Raw genomic sequence first — 23,153 nt, 5'->3', positions numbered from 1 at the left:
ATGTACAAAATTACTCGATTGCAAGACAAAAACTTTAAAATGTGTTAAGTTAAATTTTAGGCTGGGTGTAGTGATACACACCTATAATTGAGCACTCTGGAGGCTGAGGTAGGATCATTGCAAGTTTGAGGCCAGCCTAAAGTGCACAGTGAAACCTTGTCTCAAAAAAGACCAAAAGGAAAAAAAAAAAAAAAAAAAAAGGTAGTATTTAAATTCTGCTGTTTTATTTTTTAAAATTAGTTTTGATGTGGCATCCCTACATCGGTTTCTGCAAATTTTAGTTTTGAATAAAGGTTCTTTTGTTTTTTTCTGCCAGATATAATCCGATTGTGATAAGTAAAATTTGGAAGAGTCATGACTTTTTAAATTAAGAGATGAGTCCTTAGATTTTTGAGGACTTAGGTTTGGAAACTGCACAAAGTATTGTTCAATAGAGAGAAAGTATTACAATAAAGTCATCAGAATATGCATATTGGCTTTAAAGATTATTTAAAAAATTTTTCTTTTTATTTTAATAGTAGTAGATTTATAGTTATGAAATTATAAGCTTTTAGAATTTTATAGGGTGGAGTTTTAAAAATAGACCAAAGAGTAATTAAATAGCAAATAGCAAATATCTTGTTTGTACATATCTATATTCCATTAAAGTGGTCTTTCAGCACTCAAAATACAGTAGCAAAAATAACTGTCCTTCTAGGTCTGACAGAATTGTGAGATGTGAGCAGCTGACCTGGGCGCGGCTTGGTGGTGCTGTGCTTGCTCACATTGTGTGTGGTCCTACATTAGATACCCAGGCACCCCCATGTGTGCTCTTGTACACACACTGGATGGAGGAGGTCTGAAGAACCGACGAGGATCAGCCATGTGTTGAAGATCAAAGTAAATAGACTGTACAAGACAAAGTGTATGAGTGTGAAACATGAGGGGAGGCTTATTTTTACAAAGAACTGATTTTATGCTAGAGAAAAGAATGGCAGTTTCTAGGTCAATAGAAACAAACTAATTGGAATGAATATTAACCTGATTTTGAAAAGTTCATTGAAAAGATACTCAAAATATTTTTATTAGGTTAAGATTTTTTTAAAAAACAATGTCAATGTGTAGTGTTTAACATGCAGTGTAATTAACAGCTAACTTCTCTGTCAGGTACAGTGTTAAGATAGCTATGTGATTTAAATAAAAAGTTACAGTTACCCTTTTGAGGTGGTGGCTTTCTGTAGCTCCAGCTACAGATGAGTACATTGAAGCCTGCAGCTTTTCTTCATACTCTCAGTAAGTTTTAACCCAGGATATTTGTCTTGAGATCTCTTCCTCTAAACTACTTTTTCTTAAATATTTTTTGTTCTTTCGAGACAGGCTATGTAGTTCAGGCTGGCCTCATTCACAAGTAGCCTAGGCTGGCCTTGAACTGTCGGCGATCCTCCTGCCACAGCCTTAGAGTGCTGGGATTACAGACTTGTGTCACTGTGTGAAGCTTCTTTGTAAACTTGAGAAGTTCTTAAGGATGACATAATGTCCTTTGTGGTCCCTTTGAACGGTGTGTTCTAAAGCTTCTTGGCTAGAAAGAGGGGCTGTTCCTAGGTCGTATACTGGCCAGAAAAAGCTGGGTTAGTGAGAGATGTGGAGCAAACCAGCTCATGTTTTTCCCTTTTTCTTTCTGCCCAAATTCATGTTCTCAGATGATCTTACCCAAATTGCACTTGAAAATTCTAGGAATATTTTCATATATAGCCTGAGAAAGGGATAGTATAAGTCAGTATTCAAGCCGAGGTGGGTGAGCAGAAGGTCTTATGTTTCATGAAATTGTATTGTACCTGCAGTTGGAAACGTTGCTAAAAACTACGGATTATTCTTTAAAGGGTAGGTCAGTAGACTATGACTTTTGTGGGTAAATCCTTTAAGAAACCTGTTTCCGCAAGGCCTCTGAGCTAAGCAAAGTTTATTGATTTTTTTTTTTTTTTTTTTTTAATGTGTTTCGTACAGGGTCTCACTGCACAGCTTGGACTCGTAGTGATCTTCCTGTTTTCACCCTACTCAGTGCTGGGATTACAGGCGTATGCCACCATGCCTGGTCTTGGTGGCTGGCTCAGTGAGTCTGGGAGTGGGGCCAGCATGGCATGTGGTGCTGGGGATTAAACCCGGATTCCTGTACTTGCCTAAGCACATGCTTAGTCCACTGAGCTGTCTCACTGACTCCAGAGATTCCTCTTTTTGCTGCGGAATAGAATTGCTTTACCCATTAGTGGATAGTTCGATTATTTCCAGTAAGAAATTATTGAATTATTTTCCAAAATAGCTGTACTTTTGCTCTTGAATCTTTTTTTTTTTTTGTGGCACTGGGGATTGAACTCAGAACCCTGCCAGGTAAGCACTTATTCTACTGAGCTATCTCCCCAGCCCTTGATTTTATGACTTTAATTTGGGAGGTAATATATAGCTCCTAAAGCCAAAAGCAGTTTTTTTTCTTAACCGTGATTGGAATATTAACAAAACATTAGTACACCTTAGCAAGTGGTGCTCACTGGTAAAATGACCAGATGTAAGAAGTTTGAGAGGGTCTTTCTAGCTTTCTGGTCTAGCCTGCAGAGTAGTGGATCTCAGTGGGGTGGCAGGTTCTAGAATCTTAGCAAAATAAAAGAATTCCTTCATCAAAGGGGATGTTCTCTTAAAAAGTTGAAGTTAGTGATAAATGGGGATTAAAAATGTTCTAATAGTAACATGTTAATTTTAATGCTTATGCTTACAAAACTAGAGTTTAGAACTTAGAGTGCATGTTGCTTTCCTGTAGCCATTTGATGGACATAGTACTTGGGATTCTCACTATCATTTTAGTTCAGTATTCCACTTTTTTCTAAAGATTTTTCAGTGTTACCTTTTGCCTATTGGAATTTGCCCTTTTATGCATTTCCTTAGTAGTGAAAATGAATGGTAAGATGTTTCTTTATCTGCTTTACTTGAATATCTCGTGTTGAAAATATTCAAAATGTCTACCTTTGGCAGCTTCGTAATATTTTATGCATTTATATGTAAATATATTGAAAGCAATAGTTAATATGTGAGGCAATGTGAATATAGGCTCTGGAACTGGATTGCCTTGATTCCTCATCTCTTATCTACAAGTAAGAAAGTTGCTTTATGGAATAACAAAAGTATTGTAGTATGTACCTCTAGCATTGCTAAAATAACTAATCTGAGCTTTAATATTTTTATAGGTAGCACGGGCCTAGCATTTACTTTACAGCCAGTATTTGTTAGCTGTGTTGGGGTTATTAGTGTTTGTCATACTTAGCTTTGTGAGTTGGTTATATATTTTACATGTTGAATATCTTGAGAATTCAAAAGCAGTTGTAGTCACAAAGTAATGAGTATTAGAAACTGAGGATGTTGTGTTTTTCTACTAACAGTAGTATATAACAAATTGCTGAGAATCCTATGCAGTTATGCATAAGAGATTTTATCATAATGCCATTTAAAGTGATCTATTTAATACTGGTAAAATAAAGTTAAATTTAAAAGCTTAAGTTAAAAGTAAGGATATGAGATTTACTAATTTGAAAATTAAAGTCATTAAAAACTTAACTTTTAAAATGTTTACCTTTTAAATATTTGCTGTAGTGACATTGAGGAATATATGATTAATATGTTCATAAAAATGTTTAGTAAAAGGAAAAAAATGCTATTTTTTTGTGTGCGAGACAAATTGAGCAAAAAGATTCATGGCTCTGATCTTTAGTAGATTATTGAAATAGAGGGGAAAAAACCCCAGTAAGTCATTATACTGTTAAGTATATAATCGCAAACTTACACATCAAAAGGAAAGGTCACAGAATGTGTGCAAGCAAGAAAATGATTAAGTAGACTAAGTGGGGACCAAAGAATGTACTCAGAATAGAGCTCTGTAGTATGTAGAGTAGTAGTCTGGGCTGCAGATTGTGAGGAGATGCAGGGCACAGCCCATGACAGCGCCTGCCAGGAGAGTGTGTGAAGGTCCTGCGTGTGGAAGGTGAGCTGTGTGTGTTGGCTGGGAAGGAAAGGCCGAGTGAAGCCAGGAAAAGAAGTGGGCTTGGAGGCTGTTTGAAAGAATTGCATCTTTATCCAAAAATGCAAGCACAGCCTCTGAAGTGACCTACGTAAGGGTGACTTGATTTCATGTGTGTTTTGGAATTGTCATTCTCATTGCAAGATGGAGAATATATTTGGATGAGTTGAAAGGAAAGACTATGGGGAAGGTCAGGGTTCTTTGGAAGGCTGTTGCACTGCTGCTGTTGTGGAGGTAAAGGTAGACTTACGAGTATGCAGGAAAAATCAATTGTGATTGGTGACTCATTGGATATTGGAGGATGGGATGGGAGAGGAAAAAGTATAAAAAATGTGGCTCTTTGGTTTTGTCTTTTAGGGTTGGCTAATTAGTGTCGCTATTCACCAGGATGGCAGGCATTTTGGGGTAGTGTTAATATGAAAATCTGTTCATTATTGCATGTATTGAGCCTTTAGGAATCCTAAGAATTGTAGCTGTCTGAAGAAGGTGTGTTTGGCAGATCTGAAGAATAAATGTAAACTTCGGAATTAATAACTTAAGACATGTCCATGGGCAGAATATATGGTGTGAGGGAAAGAAGGTCTGGGCCCAGGGTCTGGGATGCGTGATTTTAAGGAATTGCAACATCTAGTCCAAATAGAAAAGTACAGGATAAGCCTATAAAAAGAAAAGATGGGGGAAGCCAAGGAGTGTGGCAGAAGAGGAGATGTGGCTCATAAAGGAGAAAGTTTTGTGGCAGGGTTAGAGATCAGTAAAATTTATGGTATAGATTTGAAAGTTAAGATGGTTTTTGTTCTGAGCATTTTGGGGAAGTCAAAAACTCAAATGCTAGCATATGGTAGGTTGAGGCCAACAAATGACGAAACGAAACTGACAGTGTACTGATCTTTATAAGGAGGGTGTTTGTGAAGAAGGAAACTAAGGGCAGGGTAGCTGGGTCGCTAGAGTTGGGAGGGGTGGCGGATAGAGGGCAGTCTTCTCCCCAAGAGGGAAACAGTTTGAGCACGTGTGAGGTATAGGTGGGAGGTCCTTGAGAAGAGTTACAGGAGTGTAGAGGGCTCATTTGTTAAGATTTCTATGAAGTTAGGTTTCAAAACGTAGGTAGAAATAGATCTTTGATTCTAAGAGGTACATTTATTAAGAAAGAAACAAGTCAGGTACTGGTGTAGTTTTATACATTCAATAGGGGAAAAACAGGGCTTCAGCGCTCTTCCCCTCTGTGAGGTGTTGCTTGCAGAATGAGAAGTATGGAGAAGACCTAGGGGTTGGCCTCTTGAGGAGGGTAGCAGTTCGCCGTTCCTATTCTTTGCAGGGACTTTTTTGGCGTTATTTTAGGGACTGCTAAGTGGAAGAACATAGTCAAGTGCTGTAGTGAGATGTGTTTCTTGATGCCACTCAAGAAAATACTTTCAGAATATCTTTTGTGCCTATAATTTTGTTGGGAGATGTGTTCTGGGCCTTTAAGAAATGATTAAAACCATTAGAATAAAACATAGACTGTGCAGATATAAAGATCTACTTCCTTTTTTTTTCTGTACCTATTGGTAGTAATAAAATGTTTTGAGAACAGAAGTCAGTAATTTGGTACATATTTTTGTGTGCTCATTTTCTAATTCATTAAGCGCTTAACTGTAAGGACCACACTATGTAGGTACCACATAGGCTGAGATGAACGAGGTCTAATTTTATGTCTTCTTACATTGGACAAGTTGACCTGCACTTCTATGTTAGTGCAGCGGTCTTTACCCCTAAATGGGGGTAGGTCCTCTCTAGGTATTTCTTTGGGGGTGAATTACTAGATCCCTCTCTAGTGTAACAAAATATATTAAGGGCAATTAATGGGGTAGAATAAGTACTACAGAATGCTGGGAGAATAAATGAATGTTTGAAGTGGAGTGGAGTGTGGGGCCACAAATCTAGAATGTACACAAAGAAAGGGCAAGGGTAGTGTGAGGTGGCCGCGGAAGGCAGTGAGGCATAGCTTGGGACACAAAGGAGACTGAATAATGGAACTGGTTGGGTAAAGAGAAGATTACCAGCAGAGGGATCAGCTTTTATAAAGTCTCAGGAGTCAGTGAAAACAGGAGCTTGAGAAGTGAAAGATGTCATCTGACTTTAAAATGAAAGTTCTTAAGGGATGCTTCAGTCAAAGTGGACCTATTTTGTTAAAAGCATTCATTCTGCAATAAGGATTCTAAAGACTACCTTAAAAGGTATTTTGCCAGCTGAGGCTAAAGCAGTATCATCACAAAACTGAAGTTAGTAAATAATGAGCTTTATTTAGTTCAATATTATAAGTACATTTGTTAAATTTTTTAAAAGTTTTAAGCAGTTTTAAGAAGTTACATAAAGTATATACATTTAAAACTGCAGTGGACACCATGAACGCTTTCAAGATTCTTTAAATTTTTTTATTATAAATTTTTAAAATAGTTTTTAATTGATACATAGACATTTTACATATTCATGAGGTATAGCGTGATGTTTATAATTGTACATATTATGTAGTAATCAGATCAGCGTGTTTAGCTTATCTATCTCATGGTACATTTATCATTTCCTTAGGGGGAGAATGTTCAAAAACCTCTCTTAGCTATTTTGAGATGCTTTGCTTACTAATTAGCCTTTTGCAGTAGGATTAGAGTAAGGGAAGATCAGAGAAAAGTAAGTTTAAGAACTCATATATTCTAAATATTTTTCCATCAGTTATCCTTATTTCCTCAAGTCTGTTGTAAGTGTGATAGATATTACTAGAGGAAATGGAATGCTGAACCTAAAGAAGTTGGGGAATTGTGGGTTAAGCAGAAAGTAGGTGTATCTGAAGTTGTGGTAAAGATTTTAATGTTAGTGCTTATGAATTTTTAAAGCAGGGATGTTGCAGGCATACTTTGTGTTATGCGTACTTTATTAGGACCCCCTTTTTTGGTGGTATTGATTCTGCGTGACTTATCACCTGTCATATGCCACACTGCTGTTTTAGATTACCTTAACAAGTAGTGATAGTGTTGCTCCACATTGTATTCATGACAGGAATGTATTACGATAGAGTAAGGTAGATTTCTTCTACTGGCGCTAAGAAATCAATGTTTACCAACTCTGAAGAAAATCAGTGATCTGCAGTCAGAGTCTTACAGATATGAGCTGGAATAAAATGATTTAATTCCTTACCTGCCCTCCTGCTAGGAACTCACAGTAATGTTGTTTGTTGGTGGACTTGAGATCAGCTGGCAGACTTCTTGGTCTCGGAATGTCTTTATACCAATAATGCTCATTGTGTTCGTGTGGGTTATCTGTTAGTATTGCATATTAGAAGTGCGACATTTGACTTTGAAGGATCTGTTGAATACTAACCCAGTAAATTCGCTTTATGTTAATACAAGTATCGTAATTATTTTCCAAAACAGATTGTCATTCTTTTACATTTTGTGAATTTTTAATGTTGGCTTAAAGACTGTGAGAGTCCCATATGTGTTTCTGTGTTTGGTCTGTTAAGATCTGTGTGACTGACCTCTGGCAGCCTTTGTCATATTCTGATGAGGAAATAGTGAAAAGCAAATGATGTCTTGGTGTTCTTCAAATGTTATTCCTGAAGAATCCCTACAGGTTCCCAGAACATAGTGTGAGAACTATTGAAGGACAGTAACTGAGTACTATGAGGAGACTATGCATGTGATAGCTGAAGTGAGAGAGTAGTATATTCTTGTTCTAATTTAATTCTACTCAGATTGTATGAATATTGTCTCTTTACTAAAAGATTAATTTTTTATCATGATTTTATCATGAATTTCACATCATGATTTCAAATGCTAGCATAAATGAGACATTTTGGGGTCTTTAAAGTATAGGTTTATTTTATAGTTGAAACTTGTTTAGGGCTGGCCAAATAGCTCAGTGGATTAAAGCACCAGGGGTTCCATCTCCAGCCTGCCATGCTGGCCCTGCCCCGAGGGGCTGCTGAGACAGCAATTGAGACTGGGTGTGGTAGCATGCCTGTAATCCAGCACTTGGGAGGCTGTAAACAGGAGAATCATAGTAGTGAGACCCTGAACACCCTCTAGACCCTTCCCTAAAATACAGAAAAAAACCCAAAAAAACCCCAACTTGTTTAACAGTTGGAATTTGCCTTTCTTTCTGAGAGGTTTCAGTAAATTAGAAAATTTAGCATAGATGTACTGTTGTGTTCTTAAGTTTTGTAATGAGAACGTATACTTGTGCTTTATGTTAATTTTTAATTGTTCTGAGGATTTTTTTATAACATCAAAATCTCAAAACTAATTACAATTTAATTGAGTGGGTCCTTGCTTAAAATTTTTGAAGATAAAAAGATAAACTGGCATGTACCAAGTAATGCTATCCATTTTTAATTGTCCACTTGTCATTGATAAGCATCTGTTAATTCATAACGGGTGACATTAAGTCACATTAACATTTGGGGTTTTTTCTCAGCGGGTACATAATAGTTGTGGTAGCTTAGCTTATCCTATGAGTCAAGTGATTTCACAAAATATGAACTTTCCCCTTAAGTAAAACCAAATGTTAACTAGCCAGAACAAATTGCACGTTTAGAGTATGTTTGTTTAACATAAAGAATTATAGCATGTTACATAGCAGTTGCTTTTGTCTTTTACATAATAGGTGAAGTATTATAGACATCTAGCACCTGATCACTTACTGCAAATATGTCATCGACTAGGACCTCTTCTTGAACAAGAAATTCCTCAAAGTGTTCCTGGAGTACAGACTTTATTAGGAGCTGGAAGACAGTCCTTGCTACGCACAAATAAAAGTAAGACAGTTTTCCAGTGGGATATGTCCATCCTTCTTGTTTTTGTGTTCTGTGTTTGTGGGATACAAATATGTGTATGTTTAATAGGCTGCAAGCATGTTGTGTGGAAAGGATCTGCTTTGGCTGCGCTGCACTGTGGAAGACCGCCTGAGTCGCCAGTTAACTATGGGAGCCCGCCCAGCATTGGTGAGTTGTTCACAGTGCACTTGAGAAATAAAAAGGATGTTTTGTTCCTAGGATGGCAGATTTTATAATATGTATATTAACATTCAAAGAGAATTGTCCATTTTTCTTAATAGCTTAATAATGCATTGTATAATTCATACAGTAGTGTATAACTATGGGTTATATACATTGTTCTTTGTGTAGACTAGTTCATTAATTGGTTGTGTATTTTTACAAAACTTCATTTATAAGTTGGGCATGGTGGTGCACAGCTGTAAATCCCAGTGCTTGGGAGCTTGAGGCAAGAGGATCACCAGTCTGGGCTACATAATGAGCAGCTGTTTTTTAAAAAAATTGTTCATAAAATATATGCTCTTCACTTGAGTTAGTCACAATAGTGTCATAGTTATGATAGAAAATAAAATTACTTTGGTTGTCTTAAGAAACACTGTGCATGTGTTGTCTAGAAAATTGGAAAGGAAAACTGTTACAGATACTCCTTGAAATGCTTCGGCTCCGTAGCTGCTGCCACTCATACAGGAATCCTCGGAACTAGACCTCTTGGTTTGGTGTCTTCTCCCTTTCTCCTTTTTAATATATAAATTTAGCTCTGTTTTATTTCTCTCATTGCTGTGTTCCTCTGCTCGAGGGAACGCAAAGAGGTTGATGATAATATTTTAATGATGCTGAACTTTATTGACCATGAAGACAACTGAATTCTGGAGACATTCATTTTTTAAATATGGTCTCTTTACCTGCTGCTACCATCTGGCTAGCTGGGAATGTCCCTCTGCTTTTACTTCTGACTCTCTGAATCTTTGTTTCTTTTCTGGATGTTTACTGCACTGGTAATCATTATAGTTTGTATAGCTTTTGCTTTAATATTTCCTTTTGTATGGTTTTATTTTCAACTTTTTTGTATGCTTTTATTTTGCATATCTTTTAAAAATAGCATAGGGAGGTAGATTTGTGCCAGAGGATGCAGTTTTTGAATTTTTGCATGAAATTCATATATGTTACCTAGAAAAACGAAGGAACAAGAATTTCAAGAGAAAATTTTCATTAATCTATTGTCTACCTGTTACTGCTTTGAAATAATCTTTTTCTCTTATTGCTTTTAACATTTGTCTTTTTCATTTTCTGCTTTTGACTAGTGTCAGTATCTTTTATTAACCTTGTTTGAGCTATATTAAGCTTTTGAATCTGTAAAGTCTTTCATTGAAACTTTGAATTCTTAAGCGTTATCTTTTAAAGTAATTTACCTGCTCTGTTCTCTTCTGTAGAATTTGAGTTAAACAAATGTGAGGCATCCTCATTTTATCCTTTGTTACCCTCCCAGATGTTTTACATCCTTTTTACTTTCTGTGATACATTCTGGATTTTTCCTCTGACCCATTTTTCAGAAGTATCCTATGTGATATTTGCACTTTCAAGTAGTCAGGAGTGAACACTTTAAAATACATGATTGTCCTGATTAGTAATATCAGTATATAATTTTATTATAGTGAACACCCATTAAAACAAAGGAGTTGAGGCACCAGCATGTATTTACACTTAGAAAATTATACTGAGTGTTACGGTGGTTTTTCTGGGGGGAAAAATGGCAAAAGCAGCATTGTATAGGCCCTCCCTCCTGTAAGGGAAAGTTTATCCTGTCTTTGAAAAACTGCAGATCCATATAATAAAGTGAGTATGTGCTTGTTCTTTCAACACGTTGTCAGGCAGCACTGGGGTAGACAATGTAAAATGTAAGAATAATTGATGATAAGTAATGTTTCTCTTACATTAGCTATAATTACTGTGTGTCAGTAACTATTCTAAGCATTTTTCCGTGTTCTCTTTAAAAACCTTAAATGGAGCTGGGGAGATAGCTCAGTGGTTTAAGGGCCTACCCAGCAAATGCAAGATCATGATATCGATCTCTGGTACAAAAAAAACCAACCAATCAACAAACAAAAAAAAAACCTTAAATGGTCTGTTAGGAGAGCTACTCTTGTCTTTCAGGGAAGGAAACTGAAACATGGTAATGTTTGGTCATTTGGTGAAGACAGGAAGCTAGGATTCAGTCTGGCATCCACTATGATATGTTTTGTTCCCTGTAGACTTGCTAGCAATTGGCATACTTAGCAGAATTGGTATTGGTCATGTTTGCAAAAAGATAACCATATATCAATAAAATCAGATCATTGGTAAGCAGATGAGTAAATTGTGCTATAAATATGGACACACACTTTTGTTTCAGGCATGTGAATGAGACTGCTGCATTCAGGTAATGAAAATTAATTATAGGGCTGGTCGTTATTTGTACCATTCTAGAAGACTATTTCATGGTTAGGATATGGAATTCTTTTTACTTATAGAGAAATACTTATGCTAATATGCCGATTTCTTACCTTTTAGTAATTATACTTAAATAATTTCTGAAGTTGTGAAAGAGAAATTGGTCTGATCAACGTAACTGTTGGTGTGATGTCTTACTAGAGTTCATGTGGTGTATGGTTTTTTATAGTTTTGTCGGAGTTATGAATACAGTGGGTGATAGGGGAAAATACTCATCAGTCTCCTTTTTTATTAGTACGTGTTGCCATACTTACTGATTAGATGGGTCATGGGGGAGTGGTATCGGTGCAGAATGCATTTCTTCATCCTCGTCCCTCCAACCTTTTTCCCTTCTGCTTTATAAAAGTTTGATTTCCATTTTTTTCTTCTTGGCCTGAGATGAAATCTCGGTATTGTTTTAATTTGCATTTCTCCAATGCCAGTAATGTTGAACATTTTAGAGTTTGCTTTTTGTACTTCATCTGAAAAGGATCTGTTTGTTTCAGATGCCTGGTTTTTTGTTTTTTTGTTTTTTATTAATCTGTTTCAGACTGTATTCCCAGGCTTCTCTAGCTTAATTGGTTAAAAGATTGAATTTTATGTAAGCAAAAACTGAAAAGAGCTACAGTGTCCAAGGGGCTTGGGCTTAAAAAATATTAGAAATCTAGGTTTTGTCAGATCCATAAACAATGACAATTTTAAAAAGTGGTAATATAAAATAGCAGCTCCCAGTAATTTCTTCCAAGTTTGATCTTTTTCAGAAGCGGAGTTAGTTCAGTTTGCCTCATTCTTAGAAGCCTCATCAAAATTGTCCACAAGATCTGGAACCTCGTCACCATCCTCTTCTCCAGTAGCAAGCGGTGCTTTTACATCTACAGATTGTCTGGGTGGAGCTTCAGCCAGTCTCCTTAAGCTAGTCAGACTGTCTGCAACAAGCTGGGTCAAGACACTGGGTAGCATTTCTGTCAGTATGGCCTGTAATGGTGAAAGTGTGTGCTGCCAGAGACGCCTGAACTTTTGGGTTGTTTAAGTGGATAATTGTTCCCTGGTTTGTAAACATATTCACCTCTTCAATACCAGAGATATTGTTGACCCCTAATTTCTTTAATGAGAACTGAAATTTTTTATCATCTGCTGTGGCTGTTCTATGAGCCACCTTCTTTCTGTGAAGAGTTCCTTTCCCACCAATGTGTACTTGTGCCTGCAGCTGGGCGAGTTTTTCCTGGTTCATGATAGTTTCTTTCATTTGAGGCTCCTCTCAGGTTCTGCCGAGAGGTGCAGGAAGAGAGAACATTGCCTCGCCACCAGGGCCGCCTCCCTGGCTGGACTTCGCCGCCGAAAGTTAGCCTGAGCTGGTGCCTCTCTGTCACATCGCCTTCCTCTGCTCAGCCCTCAGATGCCCGATTTTTTGAATTGAGTCTTAAGGAGGGTTGATTTTTCTTTTTTTAAAGTTTTTTTTTATATATTGTACATATTAGTCCTTTGATGGAAAGCTGGTTAAAAAAGCCCATCTCAGGGTTGTCTCTTCAGCCTATTGGTCTTTTTGTGCTGTACAAAAAGCTTTTTAGTTTGATGTGATCTGTTGTTGAGTCTTTCTGATATTTCCTGTGCAATCAGGATTTTCTTCATAAAGCCTGCACCAGTCTTCAATAGCGTTACCTGATTTATCTTCCAACATATTGTTTCTATTGTAATGTTTAGATCTTAGATTAATTTCAATTTTAGTTTAGTGCGTGCTAACGGTTACGAGTCTAGGTTCAGCATGTGGAAAACCAGTTTTTCTAGCACCATTTATTAAAGAAGGTTTCTTTCTTCAGTGAAGGTGTTGGTCCCCTTTGTCAAAGAAGTTACCTAGCTGAGTATGTTTGCAGCTGTTTATGCGTCTGCTATTTTGTTCCATTGATCCTTGAGCAACACCCCACCCCCACCCCCCGCTGTATAACTTCGTATTTGGGATTGTGATGTCCCCTACCTTGTTCTTGGTTCCTGGAACTGCCTTTGCTATTGTAGGTCTCCTGTGGTTCCAAATGAGTTTTAGGATCATTTTCTGTAGGTCTGTGAAGAATGCAATTTATTTTGATAGGGATTGCATTAAATCTGAATAACAGGTTTTGGAAGTACGGCGTTTTCACTATATTGGCTCTGCCTGTCCAAGAACAGAAGATATCTTTTCCATTTTCTCATACCATCTTTACTCTTTCTTAGACTACTGTATTTTTCAATGTAGAGGTCTTTCATTTTCTTGTTTCTAGTAATTCCTATTTCATTTTTCTTCATGCTATCTTGAAGGTGTTTCTCTAATTTCTCTTGATGAGGTTGTTATTGGTAATCAGGAACCTATTGATTTTTGAGTATACTCTGTATCCTGCTAAGCTGCTAAGTTTGGGTTGCCCAAGCTAGTCCTGTATGCTGATGCTGTGTGCCATTTCAAGGTGTTAAGAGGTCAGAAAGTTTTAATTTGTGAATGTTGTATTGACTTGCTTCTTTTGTTGGTTTTTCAGCTGACTACCTTTAAAAGTTTTCTCTGTGGACATTTTTTTAAATTAATTAATTTTTTGTATTTTAGGGGTCTGCCGGATGTTCAGGGTCTCACTACTAGATCGGACTTTTAGTGATCCACCTGTCTATAGCCTCCCAAGAGCTGAAATTACAGGCATGCACCACCACATCCAGACTCAATTATCATCTCAGCACTCCCCAGGGGTGGGGCTGGCTCAGCAGGCCGAGGATCCAACCCCAGGCCCCTGTGCCTGCTTGCAGGTGCTTTAATCTACTGAGCTGTTTGGTCGGCCCTTCTGTGCTCATCTTGGTATTACCAAGTAGGAATGGAAATAAGAAAAAATTAATATTTCAGTTTACAATGCAGATTTAAATGTTTACCATAGGTCCCAAATATTGAAGTTTTTTCACATTTGCGATAGTTTGGTTGTTAAATAAACTTAAAATTTTGTAATTTACCAAAAAAGTTGTGCAAGCAATTCAGAGAGCTCTTGTATTTTCCTCTCAGGATTCTCCTAATGTAGTTTTACTTTTCACAGTACATCTCTCAAAACTACCAAGGCAACATTAGAATATTACCATTGCCTAAAGAGAAAACCTTTTTCATACATCAGGTTTTTTTAATTAGTATATTTTCTTGTTCCAAGGTCCAGGCTGCCATATTTTATGCTTGGGATTTGCTTTTTTTTCTCTGATCAGAGTAGGGGCTGAATTGAATTTTCCTGGATATTTTTATACTATATGCAAACCATTGGACTGCCTTTGACTATCTCACATTTGCCTCAAACTAAAGTAGAAATTAGCTCTGAAACTTGTTATTTCAAGATTGAAGCCTGAAGTCATTTTAATGTAGACTTAATTTATTTTTTGTCTATTCAATAAATGAGAGCAGTTTATTTTCTTGTCTTTTGAAAAGTCTGTTCTTTTTTCTTTCTTTTTTTTTTTTTTTTTTTGGCAGACCCAGGGATTGAACTCAGGCCCCTGCGCTTGCCAGGCAAGTGCTTGTTCTACCGAGCCATCTCCTTGGCCCCTAGTCTGTTGTTTATAACCGATGCCACAGCCTCATTTCTTCAGGCCTTGTTACTTGCCTGGAGTTCTATCTCATTCTTACTCATCAAGTAATTGTCAAGACCCTGAATTCATATTTGGCACTTGGCTGGAACCTGGGATTGCTGGATCAACAAGAAATAGCTCCTGTTCTCCTAGAGTGTGCTACTTGATCATTTGTCCCTAAATTTATTCTTTTTTTTTTTTTTTTTTGCAGAACTGGGGATTGAACTCGGGCCCTTGCACTTGCCAGGCAACCACTTTTTCTACTGAGCTATCTCCCCGGCCCCAGTTTATTCTTATAGAACTTTGTTCTAACCAAGGTTTTGTAACTTTAAGACTACTGGCTTTGTTATAGATTGTAGATATAGATATGTGCTTATAGGATGTTGAATAAGGTTTTTTTTTTTTTTTTTTTGCTCCGAATGCCCTCATGGCTGGTTTGGCTGGCTGGAGAGTTGTGGGGATCGAACTACAGCAACCTGAGGCTGACAGCTTTGTGGAAGCAGCCACTTAAACAAATGAGTTAAGGCCAGGCCCCCCTGTGCTTATAGGATGTTAATCAGCCTTTGGCTTCTGCCCACTAAATGTGGGTAACACCTACTTTCCCATTGTGGCAGTCCAAAAAGTATCCAGTTGTTGGCCAGAGGCTTAGGGTACAGTTAGTACTGACCTCTTGGAAGTACAGATATGATCATAGCATGTGGTTTCTTTTTTCTCAGTTGGAATAGTCTTAGCTGTTTTAATGTAGGATATGTAACTTTTTATGCTATTTCTTCATGTGTATCTTGGCAATTCTGAGAATCAGCAGTTTCTTTTCTGTCATTTTGTTTCTATACATATTCTATTTTTCTCTGGAATGTCCTCTTTTTGTAGTGTGTGTGTAATTTCCTTCAACTCACACTTTACAACTTAGATGCTGGACCAGAATGAAGTTAGTTCTCTATGGTTGCTTTTTGTCATAGGATTGCAGCTGTTTACATCTCTTTCCTTTGCATGCCCTTGGGTCCCACACGAGAAATTTGTTTTCTTGCTCTTTTCAGGCTCAACTCCTTAGCATTAGTAAATGGTAAATGAAAAAGCAACAGGTAACTGATGTAATTGTCCCCTGGGGTGGGACAAAGAAAGTTTACATGTAAGTGTGGAGTAAAGACATTGAATATGATATAAGTAGGAAGAAGAGAGATTTAGTCCAAGGATTAATTTAGAGGTAAAAAAGAAACCCTGGCTTTTGTGATACTAAGGTTATAGACGAACTAGGTTGTAAGACTATTTTTTTTTTGTTTTTTTGTTTTTTTTCTTTTTATTTTTTCAAAGTTTTATTGATAAACAGCAATGAGACAGTTTCAAATCAAATCGGAAGTACAGTTTCAACAAATAATACACTGCATATATTCTTCTTAGTGGTTAATTGCTGTACAAGATGCAGACTTGGGATCCTACTTACAAACACCACTAGAACAAATCATTCTATTCATTAAGAGAATGCAACTATATATCTATCCCAACCACTTTGAATACACAGATACAAAATGGGCATTCATAGTTATACCCCATTTTTTTTAAGTTCCGTTATTGAATATTATAGGTGTGTAAACTCAGCAAAATATTCTAAAAGAGTCCAGTAGCCCATAATAGCATTGGGTCTTCTGTTTAACTGGCAATGTCAGAAAGGTTGTAAGACTATTAAAACTCATATCTATACAATATAAGAATCACTTGAGGGCCGGCCAAAAATAGCTTAGGGGATTAAGGCACCTGCAAGCGGGTGCAAGGGCCAGGGGTTTGATCCCCAGTCTGCTGTTGTGGTTCACTCTTGTAATCCCAGCTCTTGGGAGGCTGTAAACAGGTGGATCACTACAAGTCCAACCTAGTACTGAGACCCTGAACACCCGGTAGACCCTTCCCTAAAATACAAAAAAAAAAAAAAGAATCACTTCAGCATGTCTCATTTTTTTTTAAAAAAAATCTTACTATTTGCTTATAAATCCTGAATGCTTTATGCCTGTAGTCTGTAACTTAAATTGTTAAAAAATTGAGCTGAAAGTCAGTCTTAACTATAGGAGTCCCAAAGTGGTCACCTTCTTTCTAGCACTTTATAACTTCCTTCACTTAATTTTGTTTTCCAAACCAAACAATAGCAGCAAAACAAAACAGTTGATCCCATCAGTGTGTTATGTCTAGCTTGTTGTTCATTTACTGTGGAGGAGATGAATGTGGCCTGGCATAGTTACATTTAATACTGCTGAATCTCTGTTCTGTCCCTTTCTCTTGCCTCCTTTCTCACATGCCTATTTTAAGATAAAGTTTATTTTTGCCTATGATTTACAGTCCTGCTTCAATAATACATGGACATAGAAGAATATCAGGAACGAAGAGACTTAAATGTGAATATCTAAAGAGACAATTCTAAGGCTATTTTGTATATTCATTTAATGCGTGTTTATCCTTTGAAGATATTCACACTACTGAGTACATTGCTTTTCTTTACGTTTGTCATATTAACAGAGCAAACTTTTACCTCTGTCTTCTATTTCTTACCCTTTTTGTGTTTTGCCTGGGTACTTGTATCGATAATTTAGCTTCTTTCTTTAGAGGAAGGTTGCTGCTCTGTAATCTTGCTGGGTGAAGATAAGTTTTGGAGGAACTGTTGCTCAGAAGTGTTTGACTAGGAAGTATGGTACCTAGGTGTTAGAAAAATTTTTATACCCCAATATCCATTTAATGCTGAGTCTGGGATTTTGTGTTAAGTGTTGCGTTTGTTTTTTTTCATTTTATTTTATTTTCAGTGTTTTTAATTGTCTTGAAATTTTTTGGTACTGTAATTAACATTTATTCAATCAGGAATTTTTTTCCCCCTAGACTCTTAGGTTTATTTTCTTCCTGGTCTACTTCAAGTAGTTATAATTTCTTAAGTTATTATAAAAGATTTAATACATGATTTGTGGGTCTTTTTCTGTTACTACTTTTAAAATATTTTCACTACAGTCTTCTTTACAGTCATCACTTTTTTATAGTCTTTTTTTTCTCAAGAACCATTTTTTTCTTTCTGAGCCCATTTTCTGTGCTTTCCTACTCACAATCCTAGCATTACGGTTTCAAAATTTGTGTTTTTATTTAATCATTCCTGATGTAGCTTGCTCGCCTGCCTGCCTGCCTTCCTTCCTTGTCTTGGTCTTTATTTTTTTAATATTTTCCTTGAATGACATTACTTTTCTTAACTTCGCTTTGCTTCCTAAGACCAACAGTCTTCTCCCCTCCTTCATTCTTGCCTCTTATAAGAAAGTTAACTCTCAGGGATTTCTAAGACATATTTGCATTTGTAGGGTTTTTTGTTTTGTTTACAGAAATCATTGCCATTCATTATGTCAGAGTTCCAAGTACAGGAAGTAGACAGTAGACATTTAATGCTTTTCTTATGTTTAAATTTCCTTTCACATTATGGATTACTAAAAGAAAGAGTGCAGCTTTGAGGAATGAGTTTTCTTAGGCAAGTTTAAATTTGTGCTCTTGTAGCTTGGTTGTTTTTTTTTAAATGCATTTGTTTGTTACAGGGGTTCAGTGTACAGCTCAGACTCATAGTGATCCTTCTGCTTTAAGCCTCCCTGGCTCTGGGATTACACTTGTGCGCCGCTGAGACTCTGTGGCCGGCTCAGCCCAATAGGGGGCAGGGCTGGCACGGCATGTATTGAGGAGGATCAAACAGTGGTCCTTGTACTTGCCTAAGCTTGCCAAAGCAGGCACTTTAGTCTGCTGCGCTGTCTCACCAGCCCATGTAGCTTGTTTTAAAGTCTAGTGCATAATACGCCTAGTTTGTTTTTAGGTTATTGACACAATGAGGGGCATTCCTCCTGCAACTTGTGCAGTGTATGTAGCTGGCAGGTAGTGATTAGGAAGCACTTAGCATTGCTTCTTCTGGTTTGCAGCATGTGCTTTCCCAGAGTGAAGGCCTGTCTTTATAAAGGAAGCAAATTACTATAGTTTCTCATAAGGTAGAACCTGTATGTTTTCAGTTTTTTCATGTTCTCTTTGAATTCAGAGATCTGAACATTTTACTAAAGGTTTTTAAAACTAGGAAGTTCATAATCAGTCTAAATAGCCATAATTTGTTCACCCCCTTAAGACTGTAGGGGAAAATTGATCTTCTATGAAACCCTTGTAAAGTAAAAATAAAACTGATAGATTATTTTGTGATAGATGAACACTTTATTATTTAGGAACAGTCTATGTAGATGTTAGTCTAAAATGTCTTTGAGCTTGTAAAACATTTAGTTTTATTTGCTTTATATCACAGTTGTGTAAGATACCCCCAACTTTATTAATGTAGAAATCAAAGCTTAGAGAGATAATAATTCAGTTAGGACTTGAATTATTTTGCTTCATAGCTTAAGATGTTTCGCATTACGTCACTTTTATATAGCACCTTTTTGTCTTCTCAATGGAATTCTTTATGCGTTAGTGTTGCACAGATTGTATCCATTGATTTGTGTATTGATTTGTGTATGGCTGCCTTTTGCCTTTTGAATTAAGCTTCTGTATGAATGAACTCTAGAAACAATGAAACATGATATATTACAACACTGGGAGGCTGAGGCAAGAAGATCACTGAGTTTGAGACCAGGCTGAACTACCTAGGGAGACTATCTCAAAAACAAACAAACAAACAAAAACCCCTAGCCCTCACAACCCCACATGTCAAAGAAATAGTGATTCTTTCAAATGTATCTATTGCCTAATAAATACTGAAATCTGAGAGTAGAGACCGATCTCTTGAGAAAATGGTAGGAATGTTAATCTATTTTATTTTTTCTTAATTTTGTGTTTGAGTACTTGGATTTCTTTTGCTAAATCAGCTTTTGCTTTTATTTTATTTATTTATCTTTTTTATGTATTTGGTACATGGTCTCACTATGCAGCTCGGCCTCCCCAGCACTGGAATTAGTAGTGTACCACTCAGGGTCCCTGGGGCAGGACTGGCACAGCATGTGCTGGGGATCGACTGACCATTCCCTGCACTCGCCTAGGCAGGCACTTACTGAGCTATCTGGCTGGCCCTAACTGTTACTTTGTTAGGTTTTCTTCCAGTCCCTTCTCATTGTGGTTAAGGGAGAGAACTGTAATAAATTATTCCAAATCAAATCTTACATATTCCATTCTGTTCTTCTAAAAACCTTCAGCTGTTACTATTGGAACTTAGTTACTGTGCCTAGTTCAGTTTAGAAAGTCGTTTCTTTCCTCGTCTCCTTTCCTACTGTTCCATGTACTGTACTCCATGCACCAGTCCTGCCTGCTGTCGTTAGGATGCTAACGCCATGCTTTCCCAAGCTCAGGACTTAGCTAGTGCCTGCTGTTCCCTCAGCCTGGAATGTACCTCTCTCCATCAGTGTTCTTTGGCTGATTAGTTTCCAGGTCTTAGTGTAAATGTCAGCTTTTCAGAGTAGGCTCAGACTTGCTGGATGAGCACCCTCCACACATGTGTGGAGCCCTGTTTTCATATGCCTGTCCCTGTTTGTCTTTCTTCCCCACTGTTACCACTGTTACCGTCTGTGTCTAGGTCCCCCCCAGCCCCCCCACAGCCTCCTGCAGTCATGGGGCGGCTTCTGGAGTTTGTGATTGGTTATCGTGAGTGTGGAGGCTGCACCTGCCCTGGGGCAGGGAATTTGCATTGCACTATGAGGAGGGGAGGGAGGCTCCTAGCTGCCTGAGCTGCTGCCACTCGCTTTGCCCAACTCTTGTTCTTTGTCCCTGCCATGAAAAGTTGCTCTTTGCCATGTGCCACTCTGCCTTGGAGCCAGCCAAGTATGGACTGAAACCTCCAGTAACTGTGAGCTAAATAAACCTTTCTTTTCCTAATTTGGAGGGTTAGGTATTTGTCCCAGCAATGACAGAAGATTGACTGAGACACCTACTGAACTAATCTCCAAGAGAGTTGGCACCAGCATCTCTTCTTCCGTTGCCTCCCCTAACCCATACTTGGCTCATAGGTGCTCAAATTGAATGACTAAAGTGATGTGAAACAGAAAAGTGGAGCCCAGCAGGGTCGAATGCATGTTTAGCATGCGCATGGGACGCTGGGTATGATCCACAGTACTACCCCCCAGATTTTATTTTATTCGTTTTGCCTCAAAAAATGACATTTATTCAAGGAAGAATAAAAAAAGAAAGAAAAATTGACAAGATGTCCATCCCTTGGCTCCCTTCCCTCCTCTTCCAGCTGCTCCTCAGCCTCCCAAGGTTGAACTCTGGTTGGGGCGAGGCAGCAGGACGGCCCTCTCAGATGAAGTCGGCAACACTGAGGGGCGTCTCTTCAGTGGAGGTGTTGCAGAAAGACTCAGTGTCTTGAAGAGTCCTTTTGCCGCCTTCTGGCACCATGTTAGTAGCTGCACCCTCATGGCCAGAGCAGCCTCTATGGTTGATTCTGTGGAGGTAGCATTCCCTGTTTGTCAGAAGATAATATTTGATGGCTGATGAAACTTGCTGCACATCAGTGCCTCTGGCCAGCCAGTCAGTGGTAATCAGTACTCCACTGGGGCCAGACTGGGACTCCCTCATGATCACCTCTCATTCCTTTTGGTCCATGTCTCCATGCATGGCAGAATCAGTAACGTCTCGGGCACACATCTTCTCTGTGAGACAGTCAGCCTTCCTTCAGGTGTTAATGAAGATGACTGCTTAGGTGATGGTCAGTGTCTCATACAAGACACATAACGTGTCAAGCTTCCATTCCTCTCCTTCCACGTTGATGTAGAATTGGCGGATACCCTCCAGGGTCAACTCTTCCTTCTTCACGAGAATCCGAATGGGCTCTCTCATGAACTTCTTGGTCACCTCTAGCACATCAGAAGGCATTGTGGCTTAATCACAAAACCACCTGGGTGTTACTGTTGAGCTTTTGGAATATGTCATATATCTGGTCCTTGAATCCACGGCTCAACATTTCATCAGCTTCATCTAACACAAACATCTTGATGTATTTGGGAGGTAGGTATCTGCGGTTAAGCATATCAAACATGCGGTCAAGAGTTCCCACGATGATATGGGGAGCTTCCATCTGCAGCTTCTGTACCTCAGCGTGCACATTGGTGCCCCCAGTACAGGCATGACATGAGACACCCATGTAATCTCCTAATTCCATGACCACCTTTTGTATCTGCTGAGCCAATTCTCGAGTGGGAGCCAGAACCAAAACCTGGGTAGCCTTTAGATCTAACTCAGTCTGTTGCAGAATTGATGTGGCAAATGTGGCTGTTTTCCCAGTCCCAGACTGGGCTTGAGCAATCACATCATAACCCTTGATACAAGGAAGAAAGGCACGCTGCTGGATGGCAGAGGGCTTCTCAGAACCTTAGGCATAGGTGCCATGAAGAAGGAACTCCCAAGAGGTTCGTGTCATCAACAATCTCTTTCCTGTTACTCTCGATGATGCCTTCAGGCTCCATCCCATCTGGGCCATTGTCTCGGGATTGGGAGTCCTGACTCACAGACATGATCCTTAGAAACTAGCCCACCCCCCAGATTTTTTAAAAATAAATTTTCATTGGGCTGGTGGTGAGGTAGCTCAGTGGACTAAAACGCCTGCTTTGGCAAGTGCAGGGACCATGGTTGGATCTCTGGCACCACATGCTGCACCAACCCTGCACCCAGGACAGACTGAACCCAGAGTCCTGGCGTGGTGGCAGGATCAACCCATAATTCATTGCTGAGGAGGCTGAAAGCAGGAGGATCACCACAAGTCCAAGCTGCGTAGTGAGACCCTGCAATAACCAAATACTTTAAAAAATAAATTTTCATTAAGATAACTGTAAAAATTACAAAATTGAAAATATACCACTATTCTGTTTTGTATTTGACTAGCATCATACTAGTTTCTAGGAAATGAAAAAGGGGATTAAATAAAAAATACTACTAGTAAGTATTGTGACTTCATGTTTTTAATGCTTGCTACATCCTGTGCTTGGTTCATGAAGTTTGTTTACTTGGCTTGTGGGATCGAGATTTTGTTGTTTACTTTCTTCATTTTGTATTAGTTAGCATTTGGGTTCTCCTGCTCAGACACATACTTTTCTATTATGGTACATGCTAACTCTTTAAAATGAGGTTTTTTTTCAAACAATAGGTACAACTAAACACGAAAACTAGGCAGATTTGGAGAACAGCTGCTGTGCATACTGTGAGTTATAGCAGTAAGATAGAGATGCTGTTCTCTCAATATGAGAGTTATGCAGGACTATATAAAAAATATACTAGATGAACCCTATTTAAAGGTCATTCCAGATTTCTATTTTCCCCCATATGTAT

At 38.2% G+C, this 23,153-nt stretch overlaps 1 protein-coding gene and 2 pseudogenes across 3 annotated transcripts in view; 1 reads left to right on the top strand and 2 right to left on the bottom strand.

Annotated features, from left to right (window-relative positions):
* Phip (pleckstrin homology domain interacting protein) overlaps positions 1-23,153 on the top strand; it is a 116,525-nt gene that overhangs the window by 5,922 nt on the left and 87,450 nt on the right. For all 3 annotated transcript variants that reach the window (XM_023718739.1, XM_023718737.1, XM_023718738.1), the window contains exons 2-3: positions 8,675-8,825; positions 8,913-9,011. The gene's annotated coding sequence lies outside the window, so the exon portion shown is untranslated. The remainder of the gene's footprint in view (positions 1-8,674; positions 8,826-8,912; positions 9,012-23,153) is intronic.
* Positions 12,042-15,467, bottom strand: LOC101570826 (annotated as a pseudogene).
* On the bottom strand, positions 21,129-22,342 carry LOC101561673 (annotated as a pseudogene).

This window comes from Octodon degus, unplaced genomic scaffold (assembly GCF_000260255.1).
Source record: "Octodon degus isolate 3935 unplaced genomic scaffold, OctDeg1.0 scaffold00061, whole genome shotgun sequence".
Classification (NCBI taxonomy): Eukaryota; Metazoa; Chordata; class Mammalia; order Rodentia; family Octodontidae; genus Octodon; species Octodon degus.
This window is presented reverse-complemented; position numbering and strand designations above follow the sequence as displayed.